The sequence below is a fragment of the Hylobates moloch genome, unplaced genomic scaffold, assembly GCF_009828535.3.
Source record: "Hylobates moloch isolate HMO894 unplaced genomic scaffold, HMol_V3 SCAFFOLD_4, whole genome shotgun sequence".
NCBI lineage: Eukaryota > Metazoa > Chordata > Mammalia > Primates > Hylobatidae > Hylobates > Hylobates moloch.
The window spans coordinates 158,375,997-158,388,897 of record NW_026652279.1 but is presented as its reverse complement, the minus strand read 5'-3'; the positions used below and the strand labels follow the sequence as shown (position 1 = coordinate 158,388,897).

Here is a 12,901-nt window from a genome sequence, read left to right as displayed (position 1 = left end):
GAAGAATCAAGAGTATGTGCTGTTATAGAGCCAGAAGAGAGAGAATTTCCACCATAAGAGAATGTCAAAACCACAGAGAAGATCAGTGAGGAAAGTATTGAAAGGTTTCTGTTGGATCTGTTTCTTCCAGTACTTTGTAGGCACTCAGTAGAAACATCTCCAACTCAATTTGAAATGAAAAGGTTTTAAAGGAAATAAATTCAGTTAAAACCCACAAATTTCCATGTTACAATACATGTTTGCATGTACTGTATATTATATATATATTTTTATATGTAAAAACATATATAAGCCTTGGGCATAGTGAGTAATCAATATTTATTGAATGAACAATTGAAGAAAGAGAAAGAAGAAAGAAGGCAATATAAAGGGACCTTTGTGTGGTATCCCTTCTTTCCACTTTTTCTCAAATCCCCTTCTTCCTCTGTTACTTTGTATCTACTCCCAAGAGTAAAAATGGACTGCCTTTGTTTCAGGCCTGAGAACATGCCCATCAAGCACCATAGACACCTGCTATGTGAGCATACTCTTAACTTGAATTGCCTTTTTGAAGGGGTGCTTTCTGTATTTCACTCTCATTATCACATGACATTGTTCTTTTAATTGGATTTTGAGATAGCAGCTTCAGACTTGATAATGTTTCATATTGCCATGAGTATTATTTATTGCTTAGATTGTTTCTTAAGTTTGTGAGTAACGGTAGCTTGAACTCTTAAAATAATCTGCAAATAAAGTGAATGGGTATAAGCAGTATAAAATTGAACAGACTAAAGCAAATTATTTTATCTTTAGAATGAGCAGAAAATAACTAGTACAGTTTTGGAGTGAAGATATTTCAATAAACATATGGTCAGAAAAGAAATTGGGGGTAGAAGAAATAGAAAACCAGTGCAAATTAGTTAAGAATTTTCAAATGATTAATTTTCAAAATATTAAGCTTGAGAATTTGTAGAGGATACTGAAGCAAAACAATTTTTAGAAGAAGTCTTCACTATTCAATTTCAACAGCATTCAGGTATTCACTACATGTTTTGTTTTACTTGCCAGTTCCGTCTTGAATTTGCTTATAAATAGCTACGGTTGTGAGAATAACATATTTGATGGACATTTAAGGCTTGAATGCCTATCATGTGACAATAATTATGATTTGGGTTTTGGATCTAAATCTATCTCTGAATTTACAAACATCATCAGTCTGGAACCTGATGACACCTAATATAATTGTCCTGTAAATACCTTTGATTGATGCTGCTATTTAGCATTTGACCTCAAAATCCGTGGTGGAATTCCTTTCTTCCTATAGTTTTTGGTGAGATGAAAAATAGATTGTTAGCACTTAGGTTTCAATTCTGAATGCATTTCATGTTTGCAATTATGTTAAACACAAGCAACAAAGTGTTACATAAATTAAACTGGACGATAGCCAAATTCCTTTCAGAAACGACAAAGTCAAAAATGAGAGAAAGCCTTTCAGTGTTCTTTTAAACCTACGTGGTGAGTTTTGCTGACTTCGTTACAGTTCTTAAGTTCTCAACTAATGGCCTTGGTTAGTGAAGCCTTTAAGAAATAGGGTATTTTGATAGTGTGTATTAAGGAGATCTATTTTAAAAGAATAAAAATTTCACCTAGGCCAGGCCTTCAGAGAGAAAATTCATTTAATTGTGGTTTACTAAGTGTTAAATAAAGCAATTAAGAAATGATATTATTCATATTATTCCTCAGCCAATTAGAATAATTGAATGTTAGAGTTTGAAGTGTTCTTAATATCATTAGTCTGACCTTTTAATTTGTATATGCAAAATATGAGGTCCAAAGAGGTACATTTACCCAAAGCCAAATATTAGCTAGGTTTGTGTGATATAAACTTCAACCCAAATTTCTTGATTCGTTTTTTTTTCTTTCTTTTTTGTGTGTGACAGAGTTTTGCTCTTGTTACCCAGGCTGGAGTGCAGTGGTGCGATCTCAGCTCACTGCAACTTCTGCCTCCTGGGTTCAAGTGATTCTCCTGCCTCAGCCTTCTGAGTAGCTGGGATTACAGGCGCCTGCCACCATGCCTGGCTAATTCTGTATTTTTAGTAGAGACAGAGTTTTACCATGTTGGCCACGCTGGTTTGGAACTCCTGACCTCAGGTGATCTGCCCACTTTGGTCTCCCAAAGTGCAGGGATTACAGGTGTGAGCCACTACTCCTGGCCTTGATTCATGTTCTAATACTCTTTCTAAACATAGTATGATATCTTGCTGAATAAATACAGGCTTTTTTTCATTTTGTACAAAACTGACTGATTCAGAGTCAAAAAGTGGGATATTTTATAAGAGAGGATGGAGCCTTTCTCAGAACTCTTGATATTCGTGCAAGAAATTAAACCCCCTCCCTTCAAAAAATGAGATCATTTAAAAAGAATTCAACATGTTTTATTTTTCTTACTTAGCTCCTATAGTTATATTAATTACTCAGAAATGTAGCTTTAAAAATAGGATATTATACACATAACTGAGAAAATTCATGCTTGGACATTACTGCCTTGCAGTTATGGTTCTTTGGGGAATGGGGTGACCTGTTCAACCATTGTGAATCTTCTCACAGTGTAACAGTAATCAGAAAATTACAGTTCCTGAGGGAAGTTGTCTGGGAACATGATGTTCTGTACAGAGGGGGTGGGAACCTATGAGGAGAGGGAGGGAGGTAGAGTCATCTTACTCCTTTGCCGGTGAAATCGCGGGAATCCATGAGGAGCCCCAAGTCGTGCTGATAAAAGGGACACAGCATAATACAACTCCAAAGCCTCTTACAGCCCAGTGATGCACTTCCATTATCTTCTTGCTAAGCTACGACAATTTTCATTGCCTTTGGAAGAAAAAAAAAAATAAAGTGCTCTTTTTTTATTTGGATTGAAAGGCACACCATTTTGAACGCTGTTTTTGCTGGTTCTGCTTAATGAAGCAGCTTAGACACCTCATGACTGGGATAGCCGGAGATGGGGTAAATAAGACGAGCTTGCATAGCTGTCTAGATGTGCACAGTAGCACAGAAGACCTTTGATTGGCTTTAGAAAATAATGGCTGATGTTCTTTGTGGATCTTGCAAGAGAATCTTACTGGGAAAAAAAGGGGGACATGTTTCATTTATGCCACTTCCTTCTGTTACTGGCAGCCCTGCAAATGATCTGGAACAAGTGGGCACACCAATAAGCAAAGAACATATTTTATAGCCTGTCATACTCCACTTGTCTTATTTTGATGAAGATATATAAAGGGAGGATCGTATTGATCTTGTGTTCGGAATCTGTAAAGCACTAACAAAATAAGAGGTACAGTTTCTCTTCGGTAAGTTAGTTGACTATTAAAACTGAGAATAATTTTATTGCAATTTCACAGAACCGTTTTTCATCGGTGGCAGTCATCATTTGGGGCAGGAAAAGGAGAAGCAGTCTATCAAAAACAGATAAAGAAAAGCCACACCACAGCCTGCTGTTTCTGCTATTTTGGATGATCAAGCTTGTGCACAAATGATATCATGACAGATTCATTTATATGAAATGGCCATTGCTGATCTCCTTGCCAGAAACTAGATTGCTTTTTTATTTAGGAGATTTTCAGAGCAGTCCTTAGCTTTTTTAGTTAGTGGCAAAATGGCATCTGGCCAAACTGCCTCTTCTCATCCAGTTGGTGTTGCCAATATCTTGGGATGCATGCATTAAAATATATTTGCAGTCAATTGAAAAAATATTTTTCGTTTTAAGTGTCTTAATCACTTGCAGACTTGGAATGGGTAATATCCCATTAGTCTAATACTAAGATTCATACCTGGAATGGTATAAATTTTGCAATCACTAAGCATAGGGTTAGGATTAAAAACAACAACCTATGGATACTTTTTCATTTAATGGCATTTGCTATTATTGATCATCTCTGGAATGCTGAAAACATTTTTGTTTGCTGGTTGTTCATGCCAAATTTATTGAACGACTGAACTCAATAAATTGATTGATTGGAGAACATAAAGGTGTTACAAAAAAGAATCCTTCTTTAGAACTGTAAACTGTAAGTGTATTTTTTTTTTTTTTGAAAGCTCTTTCACCAATTTCCACTGTCCCTTCAAGGGCTTGCCTGCTTGCTTATCAGCAGAGGCATGGGGTAACATTTTTTTTTTTTTTTTTTTTTGAGATGGAGTCTCGCTCTGTTGCCCAGGCTGGAGTGCAGTGGCGCAATCTTGTCTCACTGCAAGCTCTGCCTCTCAGGTTCACGCCATTCTCTTGCCTCGGCCTCCTGAGTAGCTGGGACTACAGGTGCCTGCCACCACGCCCGGCTAATTTTTTGTATTTTTTTGAGACAGGGTTTCACCATGTTAGCCAGTATGGTCTCGATCTCCAGACCTCGTGATCCACCCGCCTCTGCCTCCCAAAGTGCTGGGATTACAGGCGTGAGCCACCGTGCCTGGCCGGCATGGGGTAACTTTTACACTGCCAGCACACGTTCGGAAATTCTTAGCAAGGGACTTTGGAAGAATTATTATCAGATAAGTGGACATGCTTCGGAATTTTATTTTGCAGTTTGCTTCTCTTCTTTTTTTCTTGGAGGTACCAGCTGTTGGTATGTTTAGTGAATCAATAAATTGATTCATTTACCAAATGCTATATACAAGGTACCTGTGCAAGGAGCTGGAGGTTTAGAGCAAAACAAAGATCTCTGCCTTCATGAGCTTACATTCTAATGCAACATTCTTCTTCCTTGCCCTACTCTTCTTCATAGCCAGCCGAGAAAGAGAGAGGAATTAAACAGCGATGATAAAAGCATCAAGTTTTACTACTGATTAAGCCGATTAGAGAATGGTTGTCAATGTAGCACCCCAAAGGCGTTTGCTAATTAATCTTTTACCTCTTTACTAGACTTGGATGTCTATGAGAGGTACAGCCATATCTGTTTTCTTTACCATTATCTATACAGGGCCCAGCATGGTGAAAAAAATAGCATATATATATATATATATATATATATATGTGCGTGTATGTGTGTGTATTTGTACATATATATACACACATGTATATACATGTATATATGTAAATAAACATTTAACTAGATATACATATACCTATATATTTATATATACGTATGTGTATATATAGCCTATTTCACACACACACATATAATAGTCTATCTCATTCACGGTAACTGTGTTTTATAAAGTTGCTGTGAAAGCTGAATTAATGAATACTAATTGCTTTTAGAGGAAATACAGGTTTAGGTTCCTGCAAGTCTCCAGTCACAGTATTTTCATCAATGAATTGATATATATTCTTGTTTTATGAGTGTTTCTGTTGAAGAACACACATGGACATTTCCACCTGTATTTATTTAATATGTATTGTCAATTCATTAACACAGCCATGACATTATAACTCATGCCTGAACAAAACTCATCTGACACATGTATTTTCTTCATAAGGCACATCTCAGCCTTCTTGTGCTTAGGACTACCAGGCACTCTGTCAGCATGGTGCTTGAGACCATTTTAGATAGTGAAATCACCAACACAAAGCACAGAAATGCAAAACACATGGCACTAAATAGACCATAAAAAAACACTTGTTTGCAGGATGAGAACTGAAACAAGAGGGTGGAGGGTAGCCTTGTTCCACCTCCATTGGGAATAGCTCAAATTATTTGCCACATTGAACATGCCGTATGAATGACCGCAAAAGTTCTCTGAGTATTGACTTTGGCATTATGAACGATTTTAGCAAGTAGGCGATTTTGCAGATACAAAATCTGCAAATTGAGGATTGACTGTATATATGATATATGCTAAATTGTGCCTTCTGTCTTGCTCAGTGAGTTCTGAGCTTTATCTTTGGATGAGTTGCAATCCAAAGCCTGGAAATGGCATTTTTGGCTCCAAGCAGGGAAGCAAGATAAGCCCTGTCTCCTTAAGTGGTAGCTCAGCAATCTGACCTCCTCTTTCTTCCTTTTTTGCCTATAACCTGGTAGGTGCTATAAGAGATGCAAATGGTTTAATGCTTCAATCAACCACCAGGCCTTGTAACTGGCCATGTCCCAGGTGCTGCAAATACTGAGCTGGAGAGGAAATGTTGGAAGAGAGGAGGCCGGCAGTAACAGTGTGCAAAAACAAGAAAACAAGCTGTCTGAGCTCTACCAGGCGGTAGCAGGGCCACGCTCTCTGTTTTGTGCCAGGTTCTTGCTTCTCGGCTCTAACTCCAGGCTTCACTGGGTCATTCCACACTTCAGAAACCTGCCGGCCTTAGCTTCCTCAAGATCAAACCCTTCTCAGCCAACTGGCTGTCCTTTCAAGGCAGGAGGGATCTGACCCATGTCTGCATCTTTGAAAGTCTAAAGCTCAGCACCAGGGGCATGAAACGCCCCGATAAATGCCTTCTTGATTGATTAACTGTCTTGAGGCTTTTTACAGATTCTAAGTCAGACTTTTTTTCTAGTATCAATTGAATAGGCGGATGCCTAAAATGCCTTTATTGCAGAGAAAAGCCTTTCATTCTGTAATTATAGAGGCAAGAAAAAGATCATAAAAATATTCAGTTGTAACAATTTAGTGTGAATGCTTTTCAGTTAAAATGTAATTAGTCAACAAATGTAAATCACTAATTATGAATTCCTTTTCCGTTTTAATGTGAAACCATCCTTCAAGACTCTGGCGCAGGAAGAGACCTTAATACTGAAGCTGCATAAAAGTGTAGGGGGGAAATAGAATGGCCATTTATAGAACAAAACAAAACAAAAGAGAAAATGTGACCATTCTGCATCTGACTGAGCCTAGACAGAGAAAAGATGGGTTACGATATGTGGTATTTGCAAAGGCATCAGCCCTCCTTGGCGTGATGTTTTGATGATAGATAGATAAATGGAGGTAGATAGATGGATGGATAGAGAGATAGGCAGATAAATTTGTATAAAAGAGTATATTTGTTTTGTTTTCTAGGGCTGCCATAACAAAGTACCACAAACTGGGTGGCCTAAAACAACAGTTTATTGTCTATAGTTCTGGAGGCTAGAAGTCCAAAGTCAAGGTGTCATAGGCCATGCTCCCTCTAAAACCTGTAGTGAGAAGCTTTCCTTGACTCTTCCAGCTTCTGGTGTTTTGCTGGCAGTCTTTGGCCTTCTTTGGCTGTGGATGCTGAGTGATTCAAGTCTCTGCCTCTATCACGCATAGTCGTCTTCTCCTCATGTGTCTGTGTCCACATGGCATTTCCTTCTTCCTATAAGGACACCAGTTGTGTTGCTTTAGGGCCCACTCCAATGATCTCATCTTAAATCGATTGCATCTGCAAAGACTCTATTTCCAAATAAGGCCATATTCACAAGTACTAAGGGATAGGGCTTCCTCATGTGTTTTGAGGGGACACAATTTAACCCCATAATGAAAGAGTTACACTATCATTCATAAAAATCCTGTGTATAAGTTTGGGGTACAACCTCATAGTCATAGCTTAGGTTTCCTTTGGACTGCTTCCCTTCCTGCTGCAGGTTTTCCTTAAGTTTTCCAGTGAACAGTAGCAAACAACTCACTTGGTATCTGCCTGTGCTGACACTTTGTGCTCTAACCAGCTTCATTCTGGCTGGGCAGGGGGAAAGAGTGCTGGGAGTCCCTGGTGAGTACCTGGGTTTATATGAAGGGATTATGGTACATCTTTGAAGAAAAAAAGTCAAATATTTGTGTTTGGAAGGGCTCCTGTGTTATGCCTGCTTTTCTGGAGATCTTTATGCATCCTCCTCTCCTTTATTCTCCTCACTCTCCCCACATCCTTTATGTGGTCCTGTTTCTTTGTCAGATTCATGATATACTTGCTGAATGTACTATAACATATCACTTAGACTCGGTGGATGAGGAATTTTTATTTGAAAAATTTATTTTGCTAGTTTGGTGAATACTTGGGGGAATATCTAACTTTAGAGCAACAAATACACATTTTAAATATTGAAACATAGCTGATAATTGATGGTGAAATATGTACTAGTATTCAAGTTTATAACTGTTTCATCATCATAGTGCCCATGTTTGTCCTTTTTACATCATCTTCTGTTATGTACATTGATATGATGAGCAGTTCCTCAACCTCTAGACCACAAATGCTGTATCAATGGATATTTGGTGCGTTTTACTTATAAGCATGATTCCATTTGGTTTTGAAACATTTCTGCATAGACAAGGAATAGTATAGTTATTTTTACATTGCCTGAATGGAGTGAAATAAAGAGAGTGTGAACCATTTGCTGAGTTCACGTGGTTAGTGAATGAGAATGTCTTCTAAACCATGGTTTTCGTAGCTCCAGTTTGACCTTTTTTCCTACTCCATTACCACCTTTCATGCAGTTGAACCTTTGTTTTTCTTCAACTCTTATGAAAATGCAGCCACAAATAATTTACTCTCTGTGATGCTTTATTGAGAGTTCCTGACCAACATTAGACCCCAGTTATGATGCCTCCTCTGGAGGTTACTTACAGGTAGAAATCAGAGTTGCATATTAAAGCTAATAACAAATGTTAACATCAATATTAACAAATGATAAATATTCACTATTTATCATTGAATTATTAAAATATCTTTGTTTGGGCTGTTGCACAAAAAGTCCCTTTGTATAGTTCACTGTAAAAACAAGATTATCTTTAGTACCACAGTTAAAAAAGAAGAGAGATTCGTAATTGTTTTGTCACCAATTCATTAATGACTTCCTCTCTTCCTGTGGAGAAATTTAGTTATTGTCAATGCCCCAAATCATCAGGGAAGGGAAAAGATCTGCAGTGCTTTACAATCTGCTGAAGTTGCATTGCAAATCTGATTATAATATTCACTTACTTAGAATATTTCAATAACTGTCATTTTACTCAAGGTAAAAACCAAGCTCCTCTTGAGCATGGTACATAGGTCTTTTATGATCTGACCTCTGCAATACTCAAATGACATGTAGTCACCTCAATGTGCCATTTTTCTTCTCATCTTGGCTCATGGTGTTGCTTCTGCCTAGAGGCCCCTATGTGCTTGATTTGCCCAATGACCTGCATTCATTTCTGAGGTTCTATCTTAGTAATCACTAGTAAAGGTGTTCCTAACTCACCAAGAAGAATTCAGTGCCTTCTGTCTCCATGTTTCCATAGCATTTTGAAAACTACTCTGATAAAACAGTACACATATTGTTTGTTTGCATATCTATTTTCCATGCTACACTGTGAGCTCTTTGAGGTCAAGAACACTGTCTTTTCATCTTTACATGTCCAGTTTATAAATTTAGATATTTGGCATGTAGATAAGTAAATGTTTATTGAAAGAATGCATGTTTTCATGCCTTGGCTCATTTTCTCCACAATTCAGCTTTTTCATATCTTTACATAATTTGTTTTATCATTCATGAAATAATTATCACCTCCTTCTGAATATATTGCACGTTTCATGCTTCCCTGAATAACACTGATTCATTTTAACACTATTTATCTTAGAAGTCTTTTTGTAATTAAAACAAAATTACAGCACAGTGTTAAGATATACTTTTTGTCATGCGCTCTCAGCCAGTAAGAGCGATGGCAGTCTGTCCTGGACAGACTGCTTAGCACATCGCATTGCAAACTCTCAGGCAGTGAGCCACTGAGCTATTCTGAGTTGAGTGGGTTCTGCAACACGTGTAGTTTGGTCTTCAGTGGCCTCTCTTTTGTCATATATTTTATATTTTGGTGAGCATTTCTGCAAAACAGGAGAATCCTTTTGATGTTGCAATGTGAGTTTTATAGCAGCTTCAGAGTTCTCCAAGTGGTGTTCTAGAAAATAGAGGACAATATTTATCAGGAAACTAGGACTTGGTAGAAGATCCTTGACACAAGGCATGGCACATATGTATCACAACAGACTGGGCAGGGTGTTCAACAGTTAAGAATGATGTCTGGAAGAAACATTGCAGAAAGTGTATCAGAATTTCAAGGGATTTTGAGAAGGATGAAGGAGCAATTGCCACTATGTGGTGTGTCTCCATGGGCATGATAATTTGATGACTTCATGTCATGTGAATTGCATTAGAACTAATTCTGTTAGAGCTCCTGTTTGTAGGAATGCACCCATTCACCCATCATTCCTCACTCCTCTCCTGTAAATGAGGTATGTGTATACTTGTGGAATTAAATGCAAGGTAACCAAGCACTGGATAGGAAGGAATCAAGAAACTAGCCAAAGGCAATAATAAAAAATAGATTATCCCATTTATCTTTTACTTTTAAAATAAGTTTTCTCCTTTTGACTTGCTTTCTTGAGCATTAAGCCCTACCACTTAGCTTATGTAATACTATCAAAACATCACAAGTAATATACTTTTAAATGTGGACATTAAAGGAAGCCTAAATATTTTATGGTAAGAGCACTAAAATGAAATAAATATATAATTGAAATTAAAATAATCAATGGGGAATAGAACACATGCAAAAGCCTTTTTTTTTTTTCCTATTTTTCAGGAGCTCATGTATTTCTACCAGGGTTTTCCAGGTTTTTGGAAAGTAGTCATCCAGACAGAATCCATGAAGCTACAAACTCTTTTCTCCTTAAGAATGAGGGTCCCCTCTTCATTCTAATTCGGGTATTTTACTTTAAATCAAAATGCCCATTCATTCGTGAGCTTTCACTCAATTACTAAGATTCATGCATTCATTCCAAACATATTTAGAGAATTCCCATGACGTGCCTAGCACTGTTCTGGGTCTTGGGTCCTGGGTCCAAAAAAAGTTTCTTTCCTTGGTGATCTTATTTTTTAGTGGAGAAGACAGGAGATGACAAAATAAAGGTAGATGCTGTCAGGTAGTAACAAGCATGGTGAAAAATAATAAAGTGAGTAGATTGGCTGGAGAGTGTGCTGGGGCCTGGTGGAGTGAGGGTGACTGTCTGAGATGGGATGGATAGTCAAGACCTCTGAAGAGGTGACATTTGGGTACCTGGAAAAAATGAGTGCCAGCCATTTGGATTTTTTCAGGAAGAGCATTCCAAGCAGAAGGAAGAGTAGGTGCAAAGTCTCTATGGAAGGAGCCTGCCCCACAAGTTTGAGAACCAGCCAGGAGGCCAGTGTGGCTGGAGCAGAATGGAGGCTGTACTTTGTTGGCCACTGTAAGGATTTCTGTCTTATTCTCCCTATGATGGTACACTTCCACTAACGTAGGTTTTAGAGGGATCAGTCTGGATACTGTGTTGAGAATAGACTAGAAGGGGTGACGATCATGGAAGTAAGGTCAATAATGAGGTCACTACCATATTCTAGGTGACTGCATAGGACGACCTGTGGGTTTCCAACTTGTTTCATTCCCCAAACATGCGATTGTATCTTGGCTGCAACAATCCAAATTATCCACATGCATTAAATATTCTAAGCCTGTTATTCCAATTTTACACTTCATAAAGACTGGATTCAAAACTACCTAAGGGACTATTCATATTCATATTACAAGTGTATGTTTCCCATAAAACATCACTTTCTCTAGCCAGTTCTGTAATATGAAATCCAATTACAATGACCATTTTTATTAGAGATAAGTTTTTTTGCTACAGTTGACATCACCAAACAAACGAATTCCAAAACATGGAATATTTCCAATCAAAATGAAGATGTCTTCATTCATATTCACTTTTATTTTAATGAAACTTAAGTCCAGCCAATTCTTGTTGAATCATTATACCTATAAATGATTTCAATGAATCAGTTTCCAAACACAAAACACAATTACATAAAATATTATAAAGCCTGATGTCATTTGCTAATATTTCATTTAGAAATATTATATACATTAAATGGGCACACCATTTGTTTTTGACAAACATCCTTTTACATAATGAACTTACAATAAACCCTGAAGTGCCATCTTAGTCCCTTTGAATTGCTGTAACAAAATACCATCAACTGGATAGCATACAAATGATAGAAATTTATTTCTCACAGTTTGGGAGGCTGGAAGTCCAAGATGGAGGTGCTGATAGGTTCAGTGTCTGCTAACAGCCCACTTCCTGGTTCATAGATGGTGACTTTTTCTGTGTCCTTATATGGCAAAGGGGTGAGGGAGTTTTCTCCAGCCTCTTTTATAAGGGCACTCGTCCCATTCATGAGGGATTTGCCCTCATGACCTAATTGTCTTCAAATACCATTACACTGCACATTAGGACTTAAGGTATGAATTTGGAGGGGACGTAAACATTCAATCTATTGATCACATAATAAAATAAACATAATTCATGCTAGTATATAAGATTGGTGGCCCTCATTTTTTTCCATTAAGCAATATTCAAGATAGGTGCCACTAACCTACTATACACATCAAAATAATGTACAAATGGGATGTGTAATTCTGGAATATTATTGTGGATGAATATTGTAGCAGGTTTTTGGGGGGATAAAGAGAGAGAAGTTGTGGTTGGCTGATATGATCTATCTCTCAGGAGAGGGGTAAGTATGATTACCGGCCCTAGTGAGAGACTACCTACCTGGGTGAGAGCCCACGTTCTGCCTTCTATATGCATGTAACTATAGGCAAATGACCTGTCAAAGCCTCTTCTCTGTTCAATGGGAATAAGCATGGTACCAGCCTCTTAGATCATTGTGAAGATTAGATAGCTAAAATGTTTAAAGTGCTAGCACAGAAGCATGGCAAGCACTAAATAAATGTGAGCTTTTATTATTATATCCTGCAGTTTGCTGCCTAAAGCCTTGAAGAGATCTGCTCTTTTTTTTGAATTAAATGTCCTAAAGGAATCTCTGTTTGGCATATATGAGAACATCTGCCAAGTCCATATTTGGCTTTTCAAAGATAAAATGTTTATGCAACAAAGAAGTTCATACACAGGCTTCATTACTAAAAATTTTAGTCAACTAAATATTAGTTTCATGTCGTTCTTATAAATTGCTCTTGTTTT

At 37.5% G+C, this 12,901-nt stretch overlaps 1 long non-coding RNA gene across 1 annotated transcript in view; it reads left to right on the top strand.

Moving 5' to 3' along the window:
- The window catches only part of LOC131383332 (uncharacterized), a 247,892-nt gene extending 244,441 nt beyond the window's left edge, over nt 1-3,451 (top strand). Inside the window, exon 3 of the long non-coding RNA XR_009213310.1 lies at nt 3,378-3,451. This is a non-coding gene — a long non-coding RNA (uncharacterized LOC131383332). The remainder of the gene's footprint in view (nt 1-3,377) is intronic.
- Nucleotides 3,452-12,901: the final 9,450 nt, after the last annotated feature.